Genomic DNA, 18,506 nt, shown 5'->3' with positions numbered 1-18,506 from the left:
CTGAGCTGAGTGCTGGCGCAGCGTTTCCCTGGCTAGAAATTTTCCCCATTCCCATAAGCCCATCCTCGTCACCCTTCTTCAGCAGCCCCTCCCCCCATGCTAATCGGAGTTTCTGGAACACTTACTCCTACCATCCCCTTTTTCTCCACATCATTTATTTAATCACCGGTTAAACATTTATTGAGTACCTATCTAATAATAACGATAATTTCACTTGACACTAGCCTTTACAAAGGGCTTCTAGTCCCAACTCTGTCCTGTGAATCTCTACTGAAAGCCTCGGACGGACGCCAGTTCCCACTTCCGAGCGGCTTTTGTTTGAGTGTCAGTCCCAGGGACCGTGGGCAGCAGCGTGCAGATGCAGATCGGAACCCCATGTTCAGGAAGCTCACAGCCCTGTCCTCTCCGCACGTGGTGGCGATCCCGGGCAGCCGGTGGCAAGGCCCAACAGAGCGCATGCTCAGCTTCAGGCTGGGCAGACATACTCGTCACCATTCGGTGCCTGCCCTGCGGCAGAGGCTCACACACACCATCGCAGAGGGGAGGCTGTCAGAAACAAAAGCAGCTCGCTCTCCAGCTGTCAGGACCTCTGCAGGAGATCCTTGATGTCAGCAGAGGCTGAAAGAGCAACGCTGAGAGAAACGTGGGCTGCTGCTGTCTTCCCAGAGATGGCAGGTGACCAGCCCTGGCCCAGACTGTCTTCTTCAAAGCACAGCTGTAGGCCACCTGGCCCCGTCTTCTGGTCCCCACTTAGTCTTCTGAGAGAGCTGACTGCCTTCTGATAACAAATTGCTACATTTGCTTGAACTTTTCCGTTAAATGAGGCCGATTTTGCTTTAACATGCCCTCTGCCTGCCTGCCACGGAGCAGCCCGAAGCCTTGGGCCGGGAAGGTGGGGTGGCGGGGATGGTGTCTCCTCTTGGGCCAGGATTTGGGAAGTGCCCCAGGTGCGGCAGCACTGGGCAAACTGTCGGTCAAGGTGCACCCCTGCTGCAGAGAGGGTGGGATCGCCGCTGGGTCTCCTCCGTGCCACAGTCCAGTCGCTGTATTGTCACGGCTATAATTCGCTGCAGATGGAAATCAGTTTCCTGGGCAAGCTGGCAATGGCTAACAATTTCACATAGCCGTTTACTCTGGCCCGGAAATATCACTCCTAGGAAACCATCCTAAAGACGCACAGAAATTCAAACATTAAAGTATGTATCTTATATATTTTATTTGGCAGATTTCTCTTGGATGTTCGCGAATATATTAGAATACCACAAAATGAAATTTAGATTTGCCAACTTTGACAAAACAAAACAAGTGAACTTGTGCTATTGGGCTGGTGGCATAAATAAACAGTGAGGAGCTATGTCAATGACGTCGAAACTCAGGAAAAGTATTCTCCCTTCTGAACTGCCAGCACCAAGGACAGGCTACTTTCAGTAACCGTGTGACAAATCCACTCAACTTGGTGGTTTAGTTTCCATTGAGAGGTGCCTTTCCATTGGGCTTGGGGAGTGCCTCCCTGCGCCCTGGGGTCTGATGGCTGATCTGTCAATAGCAAGGAAAGTAAATTCATTCTGCAGGATGCAGGGACGCACTTCCCAGAGGCTGCCCCTCCTGAGAAGCTTAGTCTTTTGTTCTTACCCATTTATTCACTGCACAAGTTTTTTTTTAGTTTTTTTTTTTAATTTTGATTCCAGCATAGTTAACAATGTTATATTAGTTTCAGGTGTACCTATTGTGATTCAACAATTCTGTACATTACTCAGCAATCATCACGATGAGTTACTCTTTAATCCCCACCATCTGTTTCCCTCATCCTCCACCCTCCCACCCCCTCCCCCTACTCCCCCCACCCTGCCTCTGGTAACCATCAGTTTGTTCTCTGTAGCTACAAGTCTGCTTTCTGGTTTCTATCTCTTTTTTCTTTACTCATTTGTTTCTTAAATTGCACATATAAGCAGGCTCATATGGTATTTGTCTTTTTCTGACTTATTTTGCTTAGCATTATACTCTAGCTCCATCCATATGGTTGCAAGGGCAAGATTTCATTCTTTTTGTGGTTAAATAATACTCCATTGTGTCTGTGTGTCTGTGTGTCTGTGTGTATATATATATACGTATATATATATATATATACACACACATATATGTATATATACATATACATATGCAGAATGAATATATATATATATATATAAGATGTGGTATATATATATATATATATATATATATATATAAGATGCGGTATATATATATATATATATATATATATATATATATATATATGATGCGGTATATATATATATACCATTTATCTATTGATGGACACTTGGGCTGCTTCCATAATTTGGCTATTGTAAATAATGCTGCAATAAAAATACAGGGGTGCATGTATCCCTTTGAATTAGTGTTCTTGTATTTTTGGGGTAAATACCCAGTTCCCTGCACAAGTATTGAATGTTTGCTATGTGTGTGTCTTTTAAGTGTACCACATGACTTCATAAAGACTTAATGCAGGCCCAAAGCAGCCATATGGCATAGAGGAAAGGAAGTAGATTTTGAAGCTAGAAAGGACTCAGCTTCAGTCCTGGCTTAGCCACTTTCTAGCTGTGAACCCAGTTTCCTCAGTAAGATGGAGTCAATGCCACCACCATTTTGTTGTTATGAGAATTAGAAATGACAGCTGGAAGCCTCTTGGCAGAGTCCCTGGCACAGATTAGCCACTTCTACTCATTACTGAAGAGAAGGTTGTATGCATGCACTTTGACCTTTCCTCCTTTGGGAACAGCTGGTATGGAGTCCAGGTGATGAGACTGCTGGAGGCGGGTAAGGGGACCCAGCAAGTCCCTCTTCCTGTGGCTAATGGGGGAAGACAAGAAAAGTGCCTGCACACCCTTCGCATTCTTCAGGGCCCCTTGCAAGTCCCACCTCCCGGCACAATTAATGCCACCTCCCTTCTCCACATCTTTCCTTCAGGTCTGTTTTAACACATTGTTCATGTCATGTATTACTGCAATTTTAAGTAGGCTTCACACCCAGTGTGGAGCCCAGTGTGGCACTTGAACTCATGACACTGAGATTAAAACCTGAGCTGAGATCGAGAGTTGGATGCTTAATTGACTGAGCCACCCAGGTGCCCCAGTGTGATTTTTTTTTAATTTTGTTTAATGCTTATTCATTTTTGAGAGCATGAGCAGGGGAGGAGGAGAGAGAGAGGGAGACACAGAATCTGAGGCAGGCTCCAGGTTCTGAGCTGTCAGCACAGAGCCCAATGTAGGGCTGGAACTCATGAACTGTGAGATCATGACCTGAGCCCAAGTCAGACACTTAACGACTGAGCCACCCAGGCCCCCTGTGATTTTTTTTTTTTTAATATACATCTGTTTTTCTCCCATCCTCCTCTTTTTTAAGCTATAAACTTCCAACAAGGCAGTCTTTTTTTATCTTTCTTCCCCCACCCCAGGTGCCCAGCTCAGTGTCAGACACATTGTAGGCCCTTCAAAAACCACTTATTGCCTTGAAAGCATGTCCAGCAAGAGACAGTAACACAGCGGGTTCAGGGCTGGTGGTGAGGAGGACCAAAGTTTCCTACAAAAAAAGTGAAATGATGGGTCACACTTTCTTCCCTCTGGCCTCGCATTTCATCTTTATTTCTGCCAACCTTGTTCCAAACTTTGACATAAGCACTAACCTAAATCGTCTCCCTGATTTGGCTCTCTCTTTTATTCCAGATTAATCACCAAACAAGATCACCTTAATCAAGTTGCTCCACGCTGAAAAGGACAGGATGGTCCTTCTTTGCCCATAGAGATTTAAATTCAAATTCCTTACTCTTGCATGTGGGGCTCTTCACGATTTGATGATATGCACCTGTTCTAAGGTTCTTTCGTATTCCCTGAACATACCTACCCTTTGGCCAAGGGCTTACTTGGTCTTGTCCAAATATGTCTGATAGATCTATTTATTCATGCTTGGGCTGTCCTATCCAGAAGGCTGTCTCCCTGTCTCCTTCCCAAGTGGTCCATCAAGGCCCCATTCCTTTCCCCACTCCGATTATCCCTGCCTCTCCAGCCAATTGTCTTTCCCTCCCATAAACTCCAACATTGCATAAGTATTCCTTGTTATATGTGGCCTTTTATCATCAATTAGTTTTCTTATATTCACTCAGGTTTTATTTCTTCAGCTACTCTGTGAGCTCCTTAGAGGCTGTGCACATCACTGTATCTCCCTAGGCCTCTACCACAGGGCCTGCCTGGAGTAGATACTTGATCATTTCTTTTCTATTGATTTTGTAATCACCATGAGGTGTGAACTCCTTAATGTGGCCTACAGATCCTATACCAGTTATCCTTCTTTGGGCTCATTTGTGGCTCCTCTCCCTCCATACTTCATAGCTAACCACCCCCAGTATCGGTCAGTTCCTTAAACACTCCAGCCTAGACATCTCATGCCACTTCCTCTACACAAACACTCAGTTCCTCCTTTGTGTCTGGGTGACACTTACCCAACCTTTGAGTCTGAACCCAGGCATTGCTTCCTAGGCTCTGTTAGAAACTGCATGTTAGTCAGGTGGAGGCAGCCAAATGCAGTGTGTGTGTGTGTGTGTGCGTGTTTGGCAAGAGGAAATGAGAAACATCTACATCCATCCATCTGTGATCTCTCTCCAGCTTCTTTTCCCCTAGTCCTTTCTGGGTGCCAGCCATCTGAAATTACTCACAGGACCTCTGAATAGTCCTCACTTTCTTCTGCCTCAGTGCCTTTGTACACACTTTTCATTCTGCCTGGATCCCATTTAATCCACCACTACCTTTCTTCACCTAGTTAACTCCTATTCATCCTACAATGTCCAGCCTGGGAGTCTGTGAAATGGGACCAGTAGTAACAGTTTCTACTTCAGAGGGTTGTTGTGATGATTACATAAGTATATATAGTTCTTAGACTACTTCTTGGTATATAGTAAGTGCTTGATAATCACCACAGTTCATGTGATCAAGCCCCACATCAGGCTCTGCACTGATAACACAGAACCTGCTTGAGATTCTCTCTCCCTGCCCCTCCCCTGCTCACGGCTGCTCTCTCTCAAAATAAATAAACTTTTTTTTTTTTTTAAAGGATGTTTGTTCTTGTCTTTACCCATTTTCTAATTAGATTTTTTTTTTAAAAAAAAAGGATATTTGGTTCTTGTCTTTACCCATTTTCTAATTGGATTTGGTTTTTTTTTTATGTTTTGAGAGTTATTTATATATTCTAGAAACTAGTTCTTTGTCAGATATGTGGCTTATAAATATTGTCTCCCACTTTTTAGGTTGTGTTTTCATCCTCTTGACAGGGTCTTTTACAGAAGAAATTATTTTAATTTTGAGGAGGTCTAATTTATCCATTTTTTCCTTTTATAGCTTATGTACAGATTTAAAAGAATTTTTTTTAACGTTTACTTATTTTTGAGAGACAGAGAGAGAGAACAAGCGGGGAAGGGGCAAAGAGAGAGGAAGACACAGAATCTGAAGCAGGCTCCAGGCTCTGAGCTGTCAGCACAGAGCCTGATGCGGGGCTCAAACCCATGAACCATGAGATCATGACCCGAGCTGAAGTCAGACACTTAACCGACTGAGCCACCCAGGTGCCCCCAGATTTTTTAAATGTAGACATATGCTTTCATTTATCTTGGATAAAAACCTAGAAGTAATACTGCTGGGTCATATGGTAAATGTATATTTAACACTATTTTTAAAACTCTTGAACTGCTTTCCAAAGTGACTGTACCATTTCCCATTCCTACCAACAAAGTATACCATATGTATATCCTCCTTAGGAGGTCTGTTCATGGAGTGCCTGGGTGGCTCAGTTGGTTAAGCGTCCAACTCTTGATTTTGGCTCAGGTCACGATCTCACAGGCTCGTTAGATTGAGCCCCGCATTGGGCTCTGTGCTGACAGCGCAGAGCCTGCTTGGGATTTTCTCTCCCTCTTTCTCTCCCCCTCCCCTGCTCATGCTTTCTCTCTTGCAACATAAATAAACATTAAAACAAACAAACAATATAGTTCATATACAAAGGCTTAGGCTACATATGCCTGGGTCTATTTCTGGACTCTAGTCTGTTCCATGATCTACTAGATGGAACTATAGAAACATTTCATTTTCTATGGAACATATTTTTGTAGTGGTTAAATTTTTTAAATTATTTTTTTAGTGTTTTTATTTATTTTTGAGAGAGAGAGAGAGGGAGGGAGGGAAGGGACAGAGAGAGAGGGGACAGAGGATCTGAAGCAGGCTCTCTACTAGCAGCACAGAGACTGATGCAAGGCTCAAACTCACAGACCTGAGCCACAGTCAGATGCTTAACTGACTGAGCCACCCAGGAGCCCCTGTAATAGTTAATTTTTAAATAATGTGCATCTAATACTTTTATTGTCGGTAAAAAAACACAAGGAGTTTGAAAGGAATATTATCTGCCTAAGTGTAAATACAAAACTAACATAATGGTTTGAATAATATATTGGGGAAATTTTCCAGCAAATAGAGCAAAAAGACCAAAAGGAAGAAAATAGGAGAGTAAAGGTTAAAAATTAGAGTACGAGTTTGAAAGGTCTTGCATCCAAATTGCAGTGTTTCCAGAAAGAGAGAAAAGGAAAAAAGGAAAAAGCATCAGAAGCAATCAATGGTATAATTAAAAAACAGAATGAAGGAAGGCCAGATTGAAGGACTTGTAAGTGGCCAGTACCATTTTAGAGACCAAGAGATTTCACTGTTTCCAGGAGGATAAAAAGTGGGTTACACACAAAGTTTAGGAACCAGAATGGCTTCTAATTTCTCACTAGAAACCCAAATACAATGAAGTCTTTAAAATTCTGAAGGATGTCATTTCCAATCTAGAATTCTACACCCAGCCACACTACCAATCAAGCATGAGAGTAGAAAACAATATTTTCAAGTAGGCAAAGTCCAATTTCTCCTATTGTGCATGCTTTCTCAAAAACCACTAAAAAATAAAGCAAATCAAGGAGAAAGATCTAAAACATGAGAGAGACAAAGAGGTTTCCCAGGAGGATGGTGAAGGGAAATCCCATAATAGCTGTGTACCAGATGTAGAGAGCAACCACTTCCATTTGGAGAAGTGTGACTCAAGAAACAAATACTATGAGAACTATTACCACCAAAATTCCCGCTGACGTTATACCCTCACTTAGATGTGAGGACAGGTTTATCTGTGTTGTCATGCCTTCAGCATGTATTAAGAAAATTCCTGCTCATCTCTCTCTCTGCCTTGCTGCTAGAATTAGCTGAGAACATTAATTTCCCAAAAAAAATCCCATTTCTCAGGTGTTCTGCTTTGACCTACTCTTGAGAGCTGGACATAGGCCATGTAAGCTTGTAAGCAGAAAATACAAGCAACCCTCTCCCTCTGCCCCTATCTCTATAGGGTGTTCAGCACCTGGCCCATACTGTAGATCTCCCAGATGCTTAGACACAGGTGAGCCCTCATCGCTAGAGACTTACTTATAAACTTAAGCTCCTTACTCATATGGGTCCCACCCAATGCCCTGTACCCAACTCAGTATTTCTAATTTTGAACTCATAATCATGTTTTTTTCCTTTATTTTAAGCAGGCTCCACTTGCAATGTGGGGCTTGACCTCACAACCCTGAGATCAAGAGTCCCACGCCCTACCAAGTGAGCTAGCCAGGTGCCCCTAAACTCATAATCTTCTTAAAGAGTTTTCCAAATTACATAATCTTTAGACCCCCACAAATCCTGAATCTTTCTCTACTCATCACTTTGCCTTCCAACTTCTCCAGAAAAGTCTTCTTTTTTTTTTTTTTTACTTTTTTTACATTTTTATTTTATTTTTGAGAGAGAGAGAGAGTGCGAGCAGTGGAGGGCAGACAGAGAAGGAGACACAGAATCTGAGCTTTGGGCACAGAGCCTGACGTGGGGCTCAAACTCACAGCCTGTGAGATCAGGACATGAGTCTAAGTTGGGGGCTTAACCAACTGAGCCACCCCGGCGACCCCCTCCCCCCAGAAAAGGGTTTTGAAAACTCAGGGAAGGAATTCTTAGCCCAGTGACTCTAGCTTGTTTTTCTGGGAAATCTCATCAAATACTGGCAAGAGTGCTCATTTCTTCCACAGCTGGCTTTGTGTTATTCAAATTCGAGTGATAGATTGTTTAGGGCTGTGTAACTTGGGGAGAAACTGTAAAGAAAAGTGGAAAGATTAACATAAATGTCAGTCCAATGCTTACCGAGGAGGATGGGGGTAGTCAGAAGAGGCAGAGATTGGAGATAGGCCCACATCTGGGCTTCAGATACTAGTGGGTAACAGGTGTTTTGTTTTATTATTTATGTTTAAACTGTGCATATACTTCGGTAAATGTGATGCATTTCATAATTTAAATGGAGGCAGAGGTGCTTAAAGGACATTGTTTCCTTCCTTAAGGGTGGGAGCTGGAGACAGCAAGTGAATATGGGCAGAGTCACTGTCAATAGCAAGTTAAGTACAAAAGGTAACAATTATTTTCTAACATTCTTATAAATCTGTGACTGGTTAGAGAGGAAAGTGGTTACTTCAATAAAGTCCACTGACTGGGCAGAGACGGGGCAAAATCCAGCTGGCTTTCCAGCCCTTCCTGCCACAACAGCACCTTTCTGGTGTTGAGGGTCTTGTGGATAGGGAAACTGAAGGGACCCCATGAAAGACTGCATATTTTTTTTAAGTTTACTTATTTATCTTGAGAGACAGAAAGAGGGAGGACATGAGCGGGGGTAGCGGGGGGGGGGGGGCAGAGAGACAGGGAGAGAGAGAGAATCCCAAGCAGGCTCTGCACTGCCCCCCCCACAATCTTGACACAGGACTTGAACCCACAAACCACAAGATCATAACCTGAGCAGAAGTCAAGAGTCAGAGGCTCAACCAACTGAGCCACCCAGGTGCCCCAGGACTGCATTTTTGCTGCCTCTATTTTTGCTAGGACACACAGCTCTATCTTACACATGTCTTAACGTATGTCCTCCTTGTAAAGGTGAAGGAGTTAATGATCTCTTTGGAGACTTGCAGCCCAATAGATAACATCTAAGGAGTGACTGGGTGGGCGGGTTGTCATGTGCATTTTCCAAACCTCTGACTTCCCAAGATCCCTGGCTCCAGGGCCTAAGTGACTTATGGAGGACACTTAAACACTCGTCTTTGTTTTAACCAGTTCCTGGATGCTTGAGAAGACACATACATGGGACCACAATCCTCAATAAAAACCCCTGACACCAAGCAAAGATGAGACTCACTCTCTTCTCCTTTCCTTTCCTGGACACTCTGTATCTGCTCTGTCTGCTTGGCTTCATTAACCTCTGTTCTCACTTCCTCCCTGTTCACATTTGATTTCTATCCTGTGCAAAGCCAAGGACTCTCTTGGCTGGTCCTGCAGGACCCCCTCTGGGTCCTCGGACCCAGCCAGGCTGCATCAGCCTGATCCTCAGTTTTGCATGTCTTGGAACATGTTTTGGATGCTCCCCTGCAGCTTTCTTGGCATGGAGAGAACACTTCTTAATGACCAGCCACTTGTGAACTCCCTGAGGACAGAGATCATCTTTTATCCATCTCCAAATTCTCAGTGCCTAGCAAAGTCCTACCTGCAACAACAGTTAACAGACTTTCCTGGCAACCTGGATACTCATGTGTTCCAAATAAAACATCCATTCCTGCTCTGGAGGAAGAGCTCCTTTCTGAGGACCTGGTGGCCTGTGAGAAATAAGCCCACTGACCCCATCAAAGAGGGACGCAGAGACTCGGAGCACAGTGAAGTGAGGCTTCACGTTCTTGCGAGAGCAGGTGTCTGATGGACAGGAACACTCGGGGCGGTTACAGCAGGCAATTTACCTCTTAGCTTGCAAATCCCTCCCCTGATTCCTCATTGGCTGAGTACGACAGAGGTTACAGCCTTACCCGAAGCCAAATAAAGAGGGGAAGAGAAATCTGGTAGTGATAAGGATTTGGGACTCCACTGGCAGGGGTGGGGGGAGTGTTGTACATATTTCCAGTAAGTTGTAAACCTATTGTTGACTAGACAGCACAGCTTTTCTTTGGTATTCCTGAAAATGAATCATCTCGCTTCTCACATGGCCTGACCCTCTGCTGAGGACAGAAATCACCCACCATACTACAAGCTCCTCATGCTCTCGTTCCCCCTGCCTGAGCCTGAATACTCAACCCTGGGGCAGTATCTTGCTCATAGTAAGGACTTGGGGTTCCAGAAACAGATGCAGAAACAGAGTAGCTCAGGCCACAGGCACACTTTCCCTACCCCTCACCCCCGGTCAGGTCACTTTGTGGTCTTTACCTTATCTGCACATATATAATCCTCTAGTCAAGCCTGCAGAGAAGTTCAAACCAGAAGTTTCCTAGAAAAAAGTCTTAGAGTGTCAGTCCTGCTCAGCTGTTAAAATGTGATGGGGAGCATTCGATTCCACTAAGCTAAATACACTTCTCAGTGTACCCTGCATTAGAGCGCTCCAGTCAGAGTTTCAGCTACCGGAACAAATCACGAGAACCAGACTCAGCCCTCGCAAGTTCAGCGCGAGTGATTTGACCATCAGGACCCTGCTCCTCACGTGCACTGATAAATGCTGACTGCCCTGGGGACAAGCAACTGGTTGCTGTGCCTGAAGGGACGCGGAAGCTGTGTAAGGCTTGGCCCACAGCCAGAAATAGTTTAGATTCCCAAAAGTTCTTGCCGTGTCCAAGCAGCTAGAACGCTTCCTTTTATCTATAGTCCATCAGAAACAGACTCAGAAGAGTTTAGAAGTGGAGTAACAAGACCAAGCCTAGAACAGAGTTCTCCTAATAGCCACATGTTCATTGTTCTCGCTATCACACTGTGCATCTTTGATCCCATGATCTGAGTATCCCACAGTGAAAGGCCTGCCACCCACCACGGCAAGGTTATGGGTCTTCTGTTGGCATTTATATAGAGTTACATCTTTGTAACTGCGAAAACCATATTAGCTCAGCTAGCCTGTTGAGTGGATAAATAGTGATCACTCCTTCCTGATTCTATCTTTATAATATGGCATGTTTACAGGATGGGAATTCTAATTTGCAATCTATTTCACATTCATATATGTAAATGAGTTCCCCCAGCCCCGGAGGAAATACCATAAATTAATTAATGGAGCCTATAATAGCCAAATCCAGTTATGTGGAACATTAGTGATGAGGTTTTGGGGTGTTGGTGGGGGTTCAGAGCTGATGACCAGTTACGAATTCTTTGGTGCAAAAAGGTGATTTTATTAAAGCATGGGGACAGGACCCGTGGGCAGGAAGAGCTGTACTGGGGTTGTGCAGAATGATTGCTTATATATTGTGGAGTTGGGGGAGGTAAAGTCAAGAGGGAGTTTCTTAAAGTCATTTCCATATGCTAAAGTGGACTTACAGTTTACTGGAGGCCTAACTGTTGTCAAGTTAAGGTTGTTTTTCCCTCTAGCAAAGCATTATCATTAAGATAGTAGAGAGTTCCTGGAAATTAGGCTATTGATGAGATATGTGTAAACTGATGGAGACTATCAGTTTAACCATTTGTGTTCTGTCCTTTCCTTTGTTCTTAGGCAGCCAGGAGTGCCTGAGGAATGTCACACATATCCCACCTGTTGGGGGGGGGGGAGGGCGTTGTTCTAGCTCATGCTTGGCCCTCAGCTTGCCTTATGGTCCCTCATCCCTAGGACACCTACCATAAACTGAAGGGAGGGCTTGTTACTTTTTAGCGACTAGACTGACACACACTAGAGGCATGAATTCCTTTCCAGAACCAGGTGGGGTATATATGAATAAATGTTATCCATGTCCCAACTTAGGGAAAGAGATATTATGGGAATCGATGTCTGTTACTATAAATGACAAAGAGACTGCTCGCCCTATTTCTGCTCTACCCTTGGCTTATTCTGAAATACGGGTGTAGGGTTAAGTGGGGAATCACATAAAAGGTGGACTTCCCTTTAAGGGAGAGTGAGACAGAAGAAGAGTGGGCCTGATTGTTCATCTACTGAGAAAATATTGCTTGAATCTCTTCTATATTTTTTGTGAGGTTTTGCATGAGGAGGTGATGGAACATCTAATAAGATCCAGGAGCCCATCCTTGGAAAAGAGCCTGATATGACTATTCAGCATGAAGAGCAGACACCTGGGAAAATGTCTGCTGCCATGTGATGGAAGTGACCTCATCTGGAAGCCCAGACACCTGCTGCCAGCCAAAGCTTTGCCATTCACTTTGGGCAAATCACTTCCCCTCTCTGGGTCTCAACATCCTTGGCTATGGAACTAGAGGTGGGGAAGAATTACAGGTGGCAAAGAAGGACCCCTCCCACACAGATAAGGACCTGACGGTCCCTCTGGAGTTTTTAGTCTACAGCTGTCCTGCTCTCCATAGAGACCATTTCAAAACTTCTCCACTTTGCTTGGGTCTCCAAATCCCTTCCGATTCTCCCCAGTCTTAGCAAACGCTCTGGCACCCTAGCGCACAAAGAAAAGACAAAAATAAAACAGAATTTTTATTGATGTGCAATATACCCTCACACATATTTATCCCAATTTTTCAGCCTATCCTTTCCAGTGGGCATGTAATTTCGCTCCTATTTCCCCCTTGTTTTTAAATTTTTATCAGCATACATACTTACTCCTCAGGAGAAATTCCTAGCAAAATAACTGTTGGGTCAAAGATGTAGATAGAGGGGTGCTCACCTTTCTCAGCCTGTGTTCAGGTAGCTGCCTTGATCAAGTTTCCGGCCACAACCTTCTTGGAACCATAGTTGGAAAGTATTTGATGTGCCCAAGTCCCAGACTATGTGCCAAGTTTTCTTTGTTTTTGAAGATGTCAAGTTTCATCTTTTCCTGGAATCCTCATACAGGAAATTAGCAGAAAGTACAATGGAGCTACCAGCCTGGTGCCATTTTGAAATAGCAAAGTCTTCTTTCTTCTGACTCTGTAAAAGGGCCTGAGCCCCTGCCATGTGACTGTCACCAGTGCTAATTTGCTCTCAAAGGGCTCAACCTCCTGTGTGCAGGGGCATGAAGTGGTGGGGAGGGCGGACATTGGGACAGGAACCCACACAGTTAGTGAGTGCCATGTAGACTGTGGGGAGTCATATTATAAAGTGCTCTGACAGCCCAGAGAGGAGAACAGGGGTAATTTAGGGTTTAGGAAGGTGGATTTGAGAGCCAAAGGACACGGGAAAGACTTGGACAAAGGCCCGGAGATGTGGGAAGACATTGGGGTAAAGACCTTGTGGCCGTCGTGGATAGAATGTTAGAATGTGTGTGTGTGTGTGTGCATGCCTGCACAGGAAATGATGAAACGGATATGATTTACTATTGCGAAGGGTCTAAATGGTGTGAGGCTTTGAATGAGAAGCCACCAAGGTTAGTCCCTGTACTACAGGCACCTGGAAACTAAGGAAGGACTTTTAAAAATAATGCTTAGTCTGATCAGGGTGGTAAAGCCAGAAACAAAACCAGACTTTCTGTGAGGTTATACACTGGCCCCAGTGTTGTTTCCCTCCCCTCTTCTCCCTCCACCCTGGTGGTTAGGAGAAGGGAGCTGCCTGCTCTTGCCTCAACCTGACAAGTACGTTTTCAGAAGGCTGAAAAATATTCAACACATCTTCCCTTTTGATTCTGACAATATTTAACTACACTGAGTCTATTGAGTGGTGAGCCTCCAAATTCAACTTGTCTTGCAGGCCAGGGGTAATTATTTCAGGGGTCTGGTGCTCTAAGGGCAAAGGGGGTGAAGAGAGGAGGGTGAAGGCTCAGGGAACAGTTTCTGGAATGCGTCGGGTCCTGGCTTGAGTGCCCAGAGATGTCACAATGGAATCAGAGAATTGGTTTGCTAGAGGGAGGAAAGAGGCCCATCGGGCAGAGGACAATGGTTGGCGGGGGCAGTTTAGGAAGTTTTCCTGGGGTGCAAAAATTGCTAGTTCCCGTTGTGGCTGCTCCTAATATAGCAATCCTCTCTCCCCTCTAATCTCGGTGTGGCTACCGCAGCCTTCCAGCTGCTGTGTCCAAGTGGCCAATAGGAATTGCAGTTGAAATTAAGCACCAACAGAAAGACACGCCCCGCAACCCTGCATGTTTTGCTGAACACCGCAGTTTGGAATCCTTTTTCAGACAAGTTTTAATAAGCTGAGGCTCGTATTCAATCCTCCTCCACTTGAAAATTCTTCTGCTCGCTTGGAGAGCTAGTGCTGAAGCCTGAGGAAACCACTGGAAAGCATGTGCTGAGGGCTTCATCACACGGCTGGGCTGTCTTGCCTTCATGGAATGAAAGGAGCTCAGGACCCCAGAGAGCTCAGGACCTGGTCACTCCAATCATACTTTGAGATGGAGATGATGTGGACTGGAGCAGAGTTGGGGAATCCAGTCTACAGGTGCCCTTAAAGCACGGGGCAGCCCTGGGGGTCAGTTTGTTCTGGTCTGAAAGGGTCGCTGAAAGCCAATAAGCTACAATTTTACTCCCCCCCCCCTTTTTTTTTTCACAACACCAAGAAACTATGAAAAAACTGGGAGTCATTCCATATGCATTTCCATTTAACCCGCCAGCAATCTTCTGCCTAGCTTTACACAAGAAGCTATCTTCGTTGTAATCAGGAATGATAATTTTAGCAATGATTGGTAGCAAAGCCATGCTAATTATTTCAAAACAAAACCCACATTTTTCAGATTTTCCTCTTCTTATTCAGCAACCTCTTCTAAAAAGAATCATAAGAGTCGAATGACATTGGTTGGTTCTTTCTCATTTTCCAGGCCTCTGTTGGAGGGGCCCAGGAGGGATCAGCCGCGGGGCCTTTTCTGATCACTGGATAGCCCCTCCCTAGGTCAGCTGATCCAGCACTCTGGCTTTCTGTATCATCCCCTGCTGGTTACTCTTAAATAAATGCCTCTCTCCAGATCCAGACTTCCAAGTGCCATTGACATCCATCACCTCGTGCATGTCCAATAAGTAAGTCTGCCCTCCCCGATCACTTGCCCTCCCTTTCTCAAAGCTTCTCCTCTCTCTCATCTTCTTCATTGCCTCCATAAATCAGAACTCTGTATTTCCAGCTGTTCAGGCCTCAAGCCTTGAATTCATCCCACATTCCTCTTTCTCCTTCACTTCATATATAAACCATCAGTATATCTTACTTGCTCTATTTCCAAAATACATTCAGAATCCTTCTCACCTCCTCTTTCTATCATCCTAGAGCCAGACATCATTATCTTGCTTCTGGAGTATGCCAAGAGCCTCAGAGCTCACTTCCTAAAGTCTATAGGGATCTTTTTGCAACTTGAGTCAGATCGGGTCAGACCACCTCACTGGTTCCGGCCCTGCCCTTCTCCCTCGGCCCAGCCAGCCTGCCCTTACCCCCTGGTTCTGCTCCAGCTGCTCTGGCCTCTTCCTCAAACAAGGCAAACACTTTCCAGACTCAGCAGATATCTTTGGGGTGTGATCCTTTCACTTTCTTAAAGTCTTCACTGAAATATCACCTTACCAGAGAGGCCTCCTAGGGCTGTTCCTTTTAAAACAGCACCCACGCTCTCCAGTGTTCTCTAGTTCCTTATCCTGCTTTGTTTTTTTTTTCACCACACGGATCACCCCTCGGCATTTTACCTGTTGGTTTGTTTGTTTATTGTTTGTCAGTTGCTTGCCCCCCCCCCGCCCCCACCCCTCAGGATATACACTCAGTGAGAGCAAGGTCTTTGCTGCTAAATCCCCAGAGCTTGGCACTTAGTAGGTGCTCAATAAGGGTGTTTTAAAAGGGGGACTGATAGGCTCTCAGGGTTCATTCAGTCCAAACATGTCAGTTGACACACGAAGATACCAAGGCCAGAGGACAACTGTCCAGAGGAGGCCACTTAGAAGATTAACGGCTCTGTTGAAACAAGGACCCAAGTGCCCTGACAACCAGCCAACTCTATTAAACTGAGGCCCGCAGCCAAGAGGCGTTCTTACGTTAACACCAACACACACATTTTGTCCGTGTGTATTATCCACTAGTTAACTTTACTGTGTAATACACTCTGATGTTCATATTCCATTCTAACTCAATTTCATTTTGTGAAAAAAGCTGACCACACTCCATGAAATTCATTAACTTCAGGAGCTATTCATGGGTTGTGACCCAGAGTTTGCAAATAATATGCTATGCTATAGGGGAAGGAAAAAACAAACAAACAAACTTTCTATACCTTTTTCCACTGTTATAGTACTAAAAGACATGGCTGATGCACAGACATATCTGTTTTAAAACGTTTAAAATGCCATAGGAAACAATCTACTGAAAGTAATTCCGTAGTAAAGGTAGCCATGAAAAGAAATAAAAGAAATCCCTAAGGTCTGGTTTCTTGGCTCTCCTGTCTCATGTATATTAATCTCAAAATGTCATCTTGTTCCTGATTCCATCCCTGTCTCCCTGTTTACAGTTCTGAATTTCATGCTATGCCGTGTCATATTCATTTTCTTGGTTTCGTGTCTTGCTTTCTGCACCAGCTCATGCTTATAAATTGCTGCTTTGTACTTGCAGTCAGAACAGTGCATTCCAAAAGGAGGCAGGCAGAATGGTGAGGGTTTTCACATAGCTGACTTTGTTTTGACAGTGATGGTATCTGACAGAGTGGGAACTGATTTCAGCCCGACCAAGTCACATTGTACACACCAACTATTTATTCATAGCCACCGGGGGCGGGAGATACACAGGAGTGTGGGGGCAAGAGACTGAGAAGCTGATCAAGCTGAGGACAGGGAATATGCAGTTACGCAAGGCATACAGGTCAAGGTCATGTTAAAAATCAAGTATCTAAAATACTGGCTCCAGAATAATAACCCTCTGGTCTAAATTTATCCCCCCTCCTCCAGCTCTCACCGGACTGACAGCAGCCAGTGTCACTGCTCAGGAAAAAGGCAGAATGGGGTCCAAATGTGTGTCTAAAAGAAATCTCAAATGAAAGATGGAGAAGATTTGACCTGATTCCTTCACATGCTGTGAAAGCTGCTCCATGTCACGGGATATTATTTCAGGAGAACATGGTTAGATACATTTAAGACAAAGTCACCACCTTCATTATTATCACTGTCATCACCCACGTGGCAAGGAATTTTATCGGGAGTGTGCCACCGGGTCCAAGCCATTCAGACTCTTCTCACATTGTTGGGGAGAAAGACTGGGTGGCACCCGAGACCAGTGTCCTGGTTATTCTCCACATATCCCTCCTCCCCTTCTATTCCCTGCCCTGCTCTGTGCCCTCTGTTTCCTATAACTGTAACACTAATCTCCCAGTTCCTCTGGCTTCGTGTTGGGTTCAGCCAATGGGAGGCACTGGCAAACATTCCAGGTTGACGCATTGCTTCCCCACTCCATTCCATCCCACCCACTTGACTACAGTTCCAGCAGTGGTCATGTCCTCTGCAGCTCTGGAAGGGGAGGCCCTTCTCTCATGGCTGAAGCTCTCAAGGCCTCCTGGCACACCATTTGCTCCCGGGCCCTTCAGGTCTGGTCCTAGTTTCTTGCCATTCTGTGTTGGTTCCTTAACTCTAGCCATACCTTTGTAAACAGTTCCTTCATGAAGCTCTTATTCTTTCCCTCCCTCCAGTTAAACACTTTTGAGTATGCACCTGCTGCCTGACGGGACCCTGAATGATGGACTTGCTCTCACATCCATGGATGCTCTAGGCCTTGCTCATGCCCTGCACCTCACAGAGGTCCAGGAAGGCAGAACAATTTGCTGCCCTGAAATCTGACCTCTAGCCCTGGCACAGGCCCATGGCTTTCCCCCTCTATCCATTTAGATCCCACTTTTTTTGGATAACTGAATGCCAGCAGCTGGGACGTTGAAGGAATCTCTTGAATTTGTTACATGACATTGGGCAGGATCGGGTAGGGCTGAAGCTCATGGTGGTAACTCCAGGTTTTTCAGGCCTACTTCCTTTCCAAGGGCTCAGGAGAGGTGGAAACATGCCAGTTCAAGCTAGCCCCCCAAGGGAAGTAGATTCTCAGGTCTGGGAAGAACGTTAAAGGTCATCTGGGCCAATCCACTCCCTCTGCAGCTGGGAAAGTAAGACCCAGGAAGAGGAGACTCCCTTGAGAGAGACAGCGTGAGAATCCAAATCTCCTGAATATGTCATCAAATCTCAGCGCTGGAAGGAGCATTAAAGGTTATACAGCCCTGCCACGATAAACAGCAAAGTTCACGGCTCTGCCATTTATAAGGCGGGGACTGCCAAAGCCACAGTGGCCCCTGGCAACCTCCAAACCTAACCTAACCAAGGATGGTCCAGACAGCGCACCAGGGTGTAATGTGGCGTGAGGAGACACCTGCCACCTCCCCTCTCCTAGCAGGGCAAGCTCCCTGCCAGCCTACGGAGCAGCCGCTCAGGGTGTGGGCAGCACAACCTTCCCTGCTTCGTGTGAGTCGGCCAGTGCTGGCTAGGTTCCCTACCCAGGCTCACTTCCAGGTCTACACCTAAACTAGGTTTCCCAGCCCCTGGGGCTTAGATGGGGTC

At 45.2% G+C, this 18,506-nt stretch overlaps 1 long non-coding RNA gene across 1 annotated transcript in view; it reads right to left on the bottom strand.

The window, feature by feature from the left end:
- Positions 1 to 1,120: 1,120 nt before the first annotated feature.
- Positions 1,121 to 18,506, bottom strand: part of LOC122230645 — a 37,706-nt gene continuing 20,320 nt past the window's right edge. The window contains exon 3 of the long non-coding RNA XR_006207665.1: positions 1,121 to 1,166. This is a non-coding gene — a long non-coding RNA (uncharacterized LOC122230645). The remainder of the gene's footprint in view (positions 1,167 to 18,506) is intronic.

Source organism: Panthera tigris, chromosome C2 (assembly GCF_018350195.1).
Source record: "Panthera tigris isolate Pti1 chromosome C2, P.tigris_Pti1_mat1.1, whole genome shotgun sequence".
NCBI lineage: Eukaryota > Metazoa > Chordata > Mammalia > Carnivora > Felidae > Panthera > Panthera tigris.
This window is presented reverse-complemented; position numbering and strand designations above follow the sequence as displayed.